Genomic DNA, 13,423 nt, shown 5'->3' on the forward strand with positions numbered 1-13,423 from the left:
GTTTTACGTTACAAGGCTGTAGCATAGAACTCATAACTAAAGTATTAAAAAGTACACTAACACTCATAAACTACCTATAAACTCCTAAACCGAGGCCCTCCCGCATCACAAACACTATAATAAATTAATTAACCCCTAATCTGCCACTCCGGACATCGCCGCCACTTAAAAAATGTATTAACCCCTATTCTGCCGTTCCCCGACATTGTTGCCACTGTAATAAACTTATTAACCTCTAAACCGCCGCCCTCCCGCATCGCAAACACTATTAACCCCTAATTTGCCGTCCGCCCACACTGCCGCTATAATAAACCTATTAACCCCTAAACCGCCGCCCTCCCGCATCACTACATAAATATATTAACCCCTAAACCTAACCCTAACCCTAACATAACCCTAAGCCTAAGTCTGACCCTAACCCTAACGTAACCCTAACACCCCCTAACTTAAATATAATTAAAATAAATCTAAATAAAACTTACAATTATAAAGGTGTAAAATTCCTATTGGCTGTTGCAATCAGCCAATAGGATTGAGCTCACATTCTATTGACTATTCCAATCAGCCAATAGAATGCGAGCTCAATCCTATTGGCTGTTTGGGTCAGCCAATAGGATGAAAGCTCAATCCTATTGGCTGATTGCAACAGCCAATAGGATTTTTTCCCCTTTAATGGCGTAAGGGACCATCGGAAGAAGAGGATGCTCTGCTACGGATGTCTTGAAGATGGACCCGCTCCGCGCCGGATGGATGAAGATAGAAGATGCCGTCTGGATGAAGACTTCTGGCCGCTTCAATGAGGACTTCTGCCTGCTTCGATGAGGACTTCCCCGGCTGGATGAGGATGGATGTCCGGACTTCGAAAACTGTAAGTGGATCTTCGGGGATTAGTGTTAAGTTTTTTTAAGGGTTTTTTGGGTGGGTTTTATTTTTAGCTTAGGGTTTGGGCACTTTGTAAATGAGCTGATTGCCCTTTTCAGGGCATGGCAAAAAAGCTAAATGCCCTTTTAAGGCCAATGCCAATCTAAATGCCCTTTTCAGGGCAATGGTTAGCTTAGGTTTATTTAGCTAGGTTTTTATTTGAGGGTTTGATTGGGTGGCGGGTTTTACTGTTGGGGGGTGTTTGTATTTTTTTTACAGGTAAAAGAGCTGATTTCTTTGGTGCAATGCCCGCAAATGGCCCTTTTAAGGCCCATTGTAAGTTAAGTGTAGGCTAGGGTTTTTTTTTTATTTTGGGTGGGCTTTTTTATTTTGATAAGGCTATTAGATTAGGAGTAATTCATTTTTATTTTTGATAATTTCATTTTTTATTTTGTGTAATTTAGTGTTTATTTTTTTTGTAATTTAGATAATTGTATTTTAATAATTTATTTTATTTTATTGTAATGTTAGGTTTTAGTGTAAGGCAGGTTAGGTTTTATTTTACTGTAACTTTGTATTTATTTCAACTAGGTAGTTATTAAATAGTTCATAACTATTTACTAACTAGTCTACCTAGTTAAAATAAATACAAACTTACCTGTGAAATAAAAATAAAACCTAAACTAGCTACAATATAACTATAAGTTATATTGTAGATAGCTTAGGTTTTATTTTATAGGTAAGTATTTAGTTTTAAATAGGAATTATTTAGGTAATAATTGTAGTTTTATTTAGAATTATTTTAATCATATTTAAGTTAGGGGGGTTAGGTTAGATTTAGGTTTAAGGCTACCTTAGGGTTAGGGTTATGCTTAGGGTTACGTTAGGGTTAGGTTTAGGGGTTAATATATTTATTTAGTGTTAGTGATGTTGGAGGCCAGAGGCCAGAGGTTTATGGGGTTAATAACTTTAGTATAGTGGTGGCGAATTGGGGGCGACAGATTAGGGGTTAATAACTGTAATGTAGGTGGCGGCGATATTGGGAGTGGCAGATTAAGGGTTAATAGTTTTATTTAGGTTGCGGCGATGTTAGGTGCAGCAGATTATTGGTTAATAACATTATGTAGGTTGCGGCGAGGTTAGGGGCAGCAGATTAGGGGTGTTTAGACTTGGTTTTTATGTTAGGGTGTTAGGTTTAAACGTAACTTTTTCTTTCCCCATAGACATAAATGGGGCTGCGTTACGGAGCTTTTGTTTCCGCGATCAAAGGTGTTAGGCTTTTTTTTTAGCTGACTCTCCCCATTGATGTCTATGGGGAAATTGTGCACGAGCACGTCAAAGCAGCGCTTGTATTTGGGTGAGGTATGGAGCTCAACGCAAACATATCGCCCGGGCATGCCGGGTTTTACAAAACCTGTAATAGCAGCGCTATATGGAGGTTAAATACCGCTGCTTTTGTGACGGTCGTTAATTTCCCTATAGCCCTCAAAACTCATAATCTAGCTGATTATTAGTTAGATGAAATTATTATTATTTTTTAATTTTAGAAATACTGTATATTTTGATATTGTATATTTTGTTAAACAAATATTTTTTTTAGAAAAAGTAAACGCAAATTTCGGCAGTGGACTTGGATTTTTAGACACTACATTTGTTTTTTATTTAGGGCAAGTTTACGAGTGGAACAGAAGTTTGTTCTAACGTGTAAACCTCGCTAGACAATGAGGCATATTAAACAAATATCTGTCGGACCTGATCCGACAGTGCGGATCAGGTCCGACAGACATCGCTGAATACGGAGAGCAATACGCTCTCCGTATTCAGCATTGCACCAGCAGCTCTTGTGAGCTGCTGGTGCAACGCCGCCCCCTGCAGACTTGCGGCCAATCGGCCACCAGCAGGGGGTGTCAATCAACTCGATCGTACTTGATCGGGTTTAATTCCGGCGACTCCTGTCCGCCTTATCAAAGCAGACGGACAGGGTTATGGAGCAGCGGTCTTTGCTCCATTCGGAGCTTGATAGATAGGCCCCTTTGGCTTTTTATATGAGTCTGGTTGTTTGTGTATTACAAGTTGAAAGTAAAAAGTTTTAGTTTGCTCGCTAACCCAACGTGTGCAAAAAGCCAAACTTCGAATATCACAATCGCGTTAACGTATTACCCCATAGACTTCAATGGAGCACAAAAATTGGGGGGGGGGGAAACCTAACACCCAACAATTCACAAAAATCCAATCAAGTTTTCTCAAGTGTTCTAACCTGACTGGAAATATGAATATTTCACATTCCAATGTTCTTCACATAACAGAATATGTTTTATTTATTCTTAAATTAATATTTCTATGTATCACAAGGTTTGAAAAGGCTTTCATTTTCTTATGTTTGGAACAAGGGTTCAGTTAGCATTCTTTTAGAATTCCTAGAAATCTTCAATTTCTTCAGGATGGTTTGGATAAGGGTTTATCTTTATAAGGGCCAGACCTCTGAACTTTTTGTCTTGTTTCACAAGAAGATTGCTAATTTTCTGGACATTCAGAATTTTGAAACTATGCATGATCTGGACATTCAGCTTTTGCACTGTAAGGACTTGATTCTTTTGCTATTTATTCTTCTAGTGGAGTTTCTGAATTGCCTGCTCTTTGTTGTGAGCCTCCTTATTTTGTTTTTTTATCGCGATAATGCAGTTTTGAGAATTAAGTTAGATTTTTTGCCTAAGGTGGTTTCTTCTGATAATATAAATCATGAGATTGTTGTTCCTTCTTTTTGTCCTAATCCAAAGAATTCTAAGGAAATGCTTCTTCATAATGTGGAAGTGGTCAGAACTTTAAAGTTCTATTTGCAGGCTACTAAGGATTTTAGACAATTTTCTAGCTTGTTTGTTCATTTTTCTTGCTATAGAAAGGGTCAGAAGGCCACTACCATTTTATTAGATGATAATTGATATACAAGTGAACAGGTGGAACATATAAAAAATGTCCTGCCCCTCCTGGGGATCAAAAAAATGAAAAAAAAAAAAAAAAATGAAAAGGAAAAGGAAACGTGTACATGTGTTGAAAATATAAATCTGCGATGTGAAAAATATTATTTTTAAAACTCTACGTTGTGAAAAATATATAAAATCCAGATAGGATTCTAATACAAAGTTCCTGATGGTGCCGCAACAATCTTGAGTGAAGCGGGTGTTGTGATGCTGGTGCTAGGGGTGATCTGTGTAAGCTTGTAAACCTGGGATAATCAACCTAAAAAATAAAATAAAACCACTTATGCAAAAATGGTCTATGAGGTGAGGTATATTCGAAAATAAACTCACCAGATACAATAGGCGATTAACAGGGAAGAGTACAAGCCTCCTTATGCAGTCAACACGTTTCAGCCCGTAGAAGGGCCTTTATCAAGAGATATTTTTGACAACGTAGACTTTTAAACAAAATATTTTTCACATTGCAGATTTATATTTTCAACACGTGTACACGTTTCCTTTTTGTTTTCATGTTTTTATTTTTTCATTTTTTTCATTTTTTGATCCCCAGGAGGGGCAGGACATTATCATAAGGACACTTGTATTCCAATATATTTTTTCCTCTCGCACATCACAGAAACAGGCCATTCATCCCCAGCCTGTGGTCATAACCTTGCTTATTTTCATTAGTATTGATTATTTTTATTAGTATTTCTTTGTCTATTTATATTTACATATTCTAATTATATTTGCATTTTTTATCATATGTTGCATTTTTTTTTATATATGTTGCATTTTTTATGATATGTTCCAACTGTTCACCTGTATATCAATTATCGTCCAGCATCTCTGTGCTTTTTAAGCATTAGCGGATCATTGGCAATCTGCATATTAAATTGTTAATCTTGTACTCTTTTGACACAATCTTATATTTTCACCCATGTATAATATTCACTTAGGCCTCAATATTCTTGTAAAGTGTTTAACTGTGCATTAAAATATGATAATGCCTAAAGCTACTCCTCTTAATATTGCTTTACAATTATTTCTGGAATAGGATTTATTTTTGTGTATATTGATTTTATATCATGATTTTCCAAATCACATATTAAAATCCAAAGCAAAAATACTTAGTATTTAAAGCCCATAAGACCAGTTCATTTGTCAGAAATTTTAACAACCAATAATTTTTATGTTATTTTCTTCTAATGCTTTGCAAATTGGACATGCACATTATACTTTATAGTATACACAACTTTAGCCTTAGGAAATCACTAGTCCTGTGAGGAGAGATAAATGTGTTTATCTCCACACAAATTGGAATGATAAGAAGTCTCTGTTGTCTGATTTTCATTAAGTTGTTCTTACATTATTGCTTTTAATCAAATAACACTGCAGGATATCACCATATGCCCCTAACTAAACATCTCTTATATGTTGTCATTTGGGATTTTTCATCAAGCTTAAATCATGACAAATAACAAAACATATTTTGCTAAGATTATTAACTGCTTTTTTTTTCCCACAAATGAGTTGGTCAGCCTATGTCATAATATTTGATGGGATTGCATACTTGCAGCAGGACCTATAGGATTTATCATGTTTCAGAAATCATACATGTACAACTGTACTGTATTTTCCTGTATTTATATAAAAAATATTTTTTTACAATTGTAATTACACGCACTCAGCTCAATGTAGTAAGCTTCAAATGATCAAATCCTACTATGGAGCCCTTGTGGGCAGGTTCACTCATGTGAGCCTGCTTTCCACAATGAACGAAGCAATGGTCATCTGACTACTGCTTCTTACCTTCTCTGCCACCTATGAGTTGGCAATGATAAATAACACATGTTTGTTCAGGGTGATTGACAGGACCTGCTCTTATCCAGGGGGCAGCACCACACAATTACGTGCTTGTGCAATAGCAAATACAGGCAGCGAACATCATGGGGCTCGTCTGAAACAGTAGTTATGAAGTCTAAAAACCGCTGCTCCATAACTTGTCCACCTTCTCTGAGGCTGCGGACATCAGTCAGCTCGATCCTATACGATCGGGCTGATTGACACCCCCTGCTAGCGGCCGATTGGCCGTGAATTTGCAGGGGGCGGTATTGCACAAGCAGTTCACAAGAACTGCTTGTGTAATGATAAATTCCGACAGCATGCAAACAGCCAATGTATATGCCAATATGTCTATTATGGATAAAGCATTTTCATGTCACTAAGTGGTCAATTATAGAATTGGTTCCCTTGTTGGAAAACTTAGGTACTGCACCACTTTTTGTAAAGTGGCCACGTTTTGGGCAAACTCATCCATTTTATCCTGGACTCGTTCTGCCTCTTCCTCATCTAACCTTAAAGAATAATTTTCACCCCTCAGTTGCTCCAATTGTGAGTTTTGTACTTCAATCTTATTGTACATTTCATCGTTCACATAGAGGAGCAGACCCCAAGTTTTGAAAATTATTTCATCTTGTTTCCTCAGCTTTTGAGGTTGGCCAAAATTTAACAGCCCTTGAAATATTTTTCTTTCGCCACACCATATACAGTATTATTTGCAATATTTTTGGTCTTAGTGTTCAGCATCTTAATGTAAGCACCTAATTCTCCCTTAATACTTAATCTATTTTTAAGGTGAGTAATGGCTTCTGTTTTAAGAGTTTCTTCCTGACTAATGGGCGATTTAGGGGAACATATTTCAATGTATAGATTCATTGGATTCACTTCTAGTAACAGATATTATTATTTTGGCTTAGTATTTGGTTAAATTAAAACGCTAATACAATTTTGACAAGAGAGAAAAACAAATATTTTTCTAGATAATAATCTCTATTTACTACAAAATATGTTATATCAATATGATAAATATAATAATCTTCTAGCTGTGCCTCTAGATAATATGTCAGTATATACCAGGGTTATAATACAATTTATTAATTATTATTCTTTAAAATAACCTCCAATAAAAATGTATATACGAAACAATTGAAATTAATATTTATTCCTAAATTCTTTAGATTAGTTCAAATATATATACACATTGCAATATATTGATGTAGAGACCAGATTATGAATCAAATTATACACACTTATGTTGTTATAATATTCTTTACATAGATCATAAAAGATATACCTTTAAAATTAACTTTACTCACAATGAATCACATTAAAATACCACAATAAAATACCAGAAGTTGTATATATTATTAAAGCAAACAGCCAATGTATATGCCAATATGTCTGACCTGAAATAACCTCTTATTTAGCTACAATAAGACACATTCTAAAATATATATATATATATATATATATATATATGTATATATCTGCAAATAACTTAATACACACCAGAGAGATTTACTTTCAATAATAAGCCCGACTTAGAGAAATACAAAGGACCTTTATCTAGCAAATAAATTACTTAGCACTAAATATGAATATGAATAGTTTTAAACTACACAGGACTATGGATATAAGCTTATAATACAAAGTGCCCTTTTAAAATTACTAACTGCAATTAAACCATAGCAACAATGAATGTATTTGCTTTAAAATATTAAATTATAGTCACTGCCATACGTTACGACATAACCAAATGATTATTCAGTTTCCAGAATTTATTGTGGGTCATCTAAGAAGGATTTATCCACTATGTCTAAAGGTACAGGCCTCAAAATTGTTAATCTTCCTTTGTTCAAGAAAGTGTCCCAAAATGGCAAAGAATATACTTGACACAAAGCCTGTGTATTTTCCTCTCCAAAACTTATGTTCTTTGAGTCTGTGTGTCCCTTGTTTCTGTGTGTGTGGATGCTTATCAAAGATATAGCCCCTCCTTCTTTTCTTTAATCATTTCCACAAGAATTGGATAGGCCCTCCAGAGCTTGTCCCTGATTCGCTCTTGGATCTTAAAATGTTTATTCAATATACTATAATTTATTGTATTAATAAACTTATCTGGTCAACATATATATCCCATTTAATATAATTGAAAATGTACAATTTGAGATCAAACACGAGTATATCACTAGTACCACATTAAAAAGTAGACTAGACTATACAAGCTCTTTTTACTCATGGACCGATTTTTTATATCCCAGGGTATTGATACCTGGATCCTTGGGATCCCTCAGAATCATAGCTAGTGTTTCTATTTCGACGTGGTTGTCTTTGGGGTTCAACTTGTTCGGCATTAATTTCTTGGGTAGCACTATTTACTTGGGGTGTCTGGTTACCCTGAGAGTATTTTCGCCACTTCTGGTATTTATTTTTACGGGGGTACCGATTACCCTGTGGGTATTCATCTCTTTGTGGATAATTATTTATCTGTGTATGTCCCCAATTTTGAGTATATTCTCTCTGCACCTCAGCCCGTGATAGGGGAGGGGCAGAGTTAAAAATTTGTGGTGGAGGCCTGTTTTCTCAGGCCACTTCTGCTTATGTTTTCTTTTTAGACTCTAAGTTTAGGGGGCTAGGTGACACCCTAGTTTCCGCCACAATTTTGGAGCTGGGTCTTGTTTCCCTTTTAATCTCCTGTTCACCAGACTAGGCTATTTGGTTTGGCATATGTTTTAAACAGTCAACTCGTTTAGCTGTCATACCAGTTTTAATCCACAAGGGGGCAGCAGATAACCAGAAATACAGTCTCACTATCAAAACTGCTACAGCTTAATATCTCACCTTAAAATGTTTATTCAATATACTATAATTGATTGTATTAATAAACTTATCTGGTCAACATATATATCCTATTTAATATAATTGAAAATGTACAATTTGCGATCAAACATGAGTATATCTCTAGTACCACATTACAAAGTAATTCTTATACATTTAAATATATGGTTATTCAAGGGATTTTAATACTTTTAACATGGATCTAATTAATATCTCAGTTATCACCTTGATATCACATACATACCTTGAGATCAGTAATCAGATGTAATTTTGCATAATTATATTTATATTGGAATACTATCCCATATTAATATAAATATTGCATATCTGTATATCTTCTGCTGAATGTATAAAAACATATGATATTATTTATATTTTTAATTTAGCAGACATTCACATTTAATATTATACAAACAGACAATCTCATATCCATTTATTTGTACCTATTATTTGATAGTCTGAGGCACATATTAAATATTTGAAAACTATATAGATAATTTGTTATCAAAAGTACATAGGTTAAGATATTTTGAAATCTTGATTCTTAGGCCTTCAACTTCCCATATGTTAGCTGTAATATGAGTTCAGATTCTTTGTGTATCTAAAACTCAGCATGGCACAATTTAACACTTAGACGATAAGGGACATTTCCCCTGAGTATGTTTGTGTATTCCACTATTCTTACAGACAGACCGTCTGTTCCTTACAGGGGCTTGTAAGTTTTATTACCCATCTTGGGTAGGAAACCTATATATGGGCATATACATCTGAAGACTCCATATGTGAACATTTAATTTGAAGTGGCCCATTGGTCTTATCTATACAAAGGTCTAAATCCTTTGTTCTCTCCTGTGTAATTTTGCTTGTTGAGTGGGGAGGATTGAATTTTGATGTGTAGTCAGCAAGGCATCTCATGTTTGACCTCAGAATTGCAATACACAGAATGTATTGAGCGAAAAGATGAGCATGCTCAAATTTAATATTTGATAGGTTGAATACTTATTTTATCTTATTATATTTATATATATATATATATATATATATGCTATATGTATTGTCTACTGACATTCACAGATACCCTGACAATACCAATATTTAGACCAATCCAAGACTAATTTTATATGTGTATGTGAGCATGTGTGGTTGTTAATTTAATAATATCTTCTTAAATTATAAATGTTATATATATCTTGTGTAGGTCAAATTTAAGATGTACTGATAAGTACATTGATTTGTGTATATGTGAAAAAAATAGCTTAGTGAATTCTTAATTGATCAGATTTTGTTTTTAGGTCTATTTTTGTTTCTCTGTGTAGAGTTCAAATTATACATGTGTATTCTTATATGTGTCAGTGTTTCCTTGAAAACAGGAAACGGTGCACCCTCTTAATCTAGGGGGGGGGGGGCGTTTAAATCCTAAATTTAGGATTGAGAAATGCTTGTGATGGACCAGAGTTCTTAAATACTGGTTAGGAACAATATTCCATTGACCCTGTGGGAGAGTTTTGATACCAGTAATATATGATCCACTGGGAATCTCAAAGCATTGTGTCTAAAGTGTTGTTAAAGAAATATATGATTATGTGTATTGTATTTTATTTATATATATATATATATATATATATATATTGTGTGTATTGAGTTACAGTGTAAGTTATAAAAAAATATTTTTTAAAAAGAATAAGTGCTCCTCAGCATGCATCTCCATCTCCATATGTTAACCACATTGATATTCTGTATGAGAGAATATATATATATATATATATATATATATATATATATGTATGGAAAAAAAATTGTACCATATTAATTTCATTCATAAAAATATATTGGTGCCGATTTATCAAGGACCGAATGGCCCCTGATGCCCCTGTTTCCATGCGAGCCTACTTAAGACCGCTGCTTTTTAACTGGTCCGCTGACTCTAATGCTGCACAATCCTAAACGATTGGGTTTATTGACACCCCCTGCTAGCGGCCAATTGGCTGTGAATCTGCAGGGGGCGGCATTGCACAAGCAGTTCACCAGAACTGCTTGTGCAATGTTAAATGCTGACAGTCTATGCTGTCAGCATTCAGCGATGTCTGTCAGACATGATACGCTACAGCTTATCATGTCGGACAGACATTGATAAATCTGCCCCATTGAATGGATATCTCAAATATGTGACCAGTCACCAGTAGAATATTTAAGGCAAGATTTCTTTCAGTCTGTGTTTAACTTTTAGAGGCGCTTTACAGGTGTAAAGATTTAAAGCTTTTGTGGTATGCAAGGAAAGCTAAAACTAAGGTGCATTATTATTGAAATGACAAGCTGTGAAAAGTATAATGTTGAATGTACTACAGAATGAACAACACATAGTGCTTTTATTAAAAGTCATGCAGAGTTTTTAGCCAAAGGAAAAAGGCTTCTGTAGATAAAGGTTTGTTTGATATATAAAAAAAAAGCTTTCATTGCGCGTATCTTTTAATGAGCTTTTGCCAGCAGTAGATCATGGCCACATCACCTGTAGACACAGCAGTTTGGCTTGGTAAGGGGTAGCTGCATGTACTTAGCTGGTGTGATGACTGTACATCAATGCAATGACACAGCCACTGTTGTAATATTCCCTTTGTAAGAGTTACCCAGCAGGTATCATAATCCTTACAATGAAAAGCAATGTATAAAGTAATGGTATTGGGAATATTCCCATTAGATTTTAGATTTGTAACAGTTGCCAAAGGGGTTTTAATAATGAAAGATAATTAAATTATTTTTTCATTGATGGTACAAAATATATTTTTACTTCTAGTAAAAAAAAATCTTTTTTCCACCCATCACCAGAGATGCATTAGTGACATTATGATTTTCTACTCATTGGCTGCTTGACCAATGCAGATGCTTATTTATATCTCTCCTGAATTTGACACAGCTGGCTATGTCCCTAGTCAACAAAACAACACAATTTTTGTTGAACAAAATGTCAGTCTTTTGCAGTGCAGTGTGTAATGGCTGATAATAGTATCCATGTATACAGTGGCAGTAGAGCCCAAGTGCTGGGGGGGCATAGAAGCCAGTCTTTACATAGATGTGCTTATGCGGTCTTTATTTGTTCATAGATACTGTTTATACTTTGCAGCATACTTATCAGTGTATAGATACTCGCATCATTATACAGTGCAGCGTGTACACTATAAGGCCTAGATTTAGAGTTCGGCGGTAAAAGGGCTGTTAACGCTCCGCGGGCTTTTTTCTGGCCGCACCATAAATTTAACTCTGGTATCGAGAGTTAAAACAAATGCTGCGTTAGGCTCCAAAAAAGGAGCGTAGAGCATTTTTACCGCAAATGCAACTCTCGATACCAGAGCTGCTTACGGACGCGGCCGGCATCAAAAACGTGCTCGTGCACGATTCTCCCATAGGAAACAATGGGGCTGTTTGAGCTGGAAAAAAACCTAACACCTGCAAAAAAGCAGCGTTCAGCTCCTAACGCAGCCCCATTGTTTCCTATGGGGAAACACTTCCTACGTCTGCACCTAACACTCTAACATGTACCCCGAGTCTAAACACCCCTAGCCTTACACTTATTAACCCCTAATCTGCCGCCCCCGCTATTGCTGACCCCTGCATATTTTTTTTAACCCCTAATCTGCCGCTCCGTAAACCGCCGCCACCTACGTTATCCCTATGTACCCCTAATCTGCTGCCCTAACATCGCCGACCGCCTATATTATATTTATTAACCCCTAATCTGCCCCCCCACAACGTCGCCGACACCTACCTACACTTATTAACCCCTAATCTGCCCGAGCGGACCTGAGCGCTACTATAATAAAGTTATTAGGCCCCTAATCCGCCTCACTAACCCTATCATAAATAGAATTAATCCCCTAATCTGCCCCTCCCTAACATCGCCGACCACCTACCTTCAATTATAACCCCTAATCTGCCGACCGGAGCTCACCGCTATTCTAATAAATGTATTAACCCCTTAAAGCTAAGTCTAACCCTAACACTAACACCCCCCTAAGTTAAATATAATTTTTATCTAACGAAATAAATTAACTCTTATTAAATAACTTATTACTATTTAAAGCTAAATACTTACCTGTAAAATAATCCTAATATAGCTACAATATAAATTATAATTATATTATAGCTATTTTAGGATTAATATTTATTTTACAGGCAACTTTGTATTTATTTTAACCAGGTACAATAGCTATTAAATAGTTAAGAACTATTTAATAGTTACCTAGTTAAAATAATTTACAAAATTACCTGTAAAATAAATCCTAACCTAAGATATAATTAACTAACACTACCCTATCAATAAAATAATTAAATAAACTACCTACAATTACCTACAATTAACCTAACACTACACTATCATAAAATTAATTAAACACAATTGCTACAAATAAATACAATTAAATAAACTATCTAAAGTACAAAAATAAAAATAACCTAAGTTACAGAAAATAAAAAAATTATTTACAAACTTAATAAAAATATTACAACATTTTAAACTAATTACACCTACTCTAAAGCCCCCTAATAAAATAACAAAAGCCCCCCCAAAATAAAAAATTCCCTACCCTATTCTAAATTAAAAAAGTTACAAGCTCTTTTACACTTACCAGGCCCTGAACAGGGCCCTTTGCGGGCATGCCCCAAGAATTTCAGCTCTTTTGCCTGTAAAAAAAAACATACAATACCCCCCCCCAACATTACAACCCGACCACCCACATACCCCTAATCTAACCCAAACCCCCCTTAAATAAACCTAACACTAATCCCCTGAAGATCTTCTACCTTGTCTTCACCATCAGGTATCACTGATCCGTCTGGCTCCAAGATCTTCATCCAACCCCAAGGGGGGGTTGGCGATCCATATCCGGTGCTGAAGAGGTCCAGACGAGGCTCCAAAGTCTTCCCTCCTATCCGGC

At 35.4% G+C, this 13,423-nt stretch overlaps 1 protein-coding gene across 1 annotated transcript in view; it reads left to right on the top strand.

Moving 5' to 3' along the window:
- Positions 1-13,423, top strand: part of SGSM2 (small G protein signaling modulator 2) — a 534,608-nt gene that overhangs the window by 160,487 nt on the left and 360,698 nt on the right. The gene's annotated exons all lie outside the window — the stretch shown is intronic.

This window comes from Bombina bombina, chromosome 3, assembly GCF_027579735.1.
Source record: "Bombina bombina isolate aBomBom1 chromosome 3, aBomBom1.pri, whole genome shotgun sequence".
Classification (NCBI taxonomy): domain Eukaryota; kingdom Metazoa; phylum Chordata; class Amphibia; order Anura; family Bombinatoridae; genus Bombina; species Bombina bombina.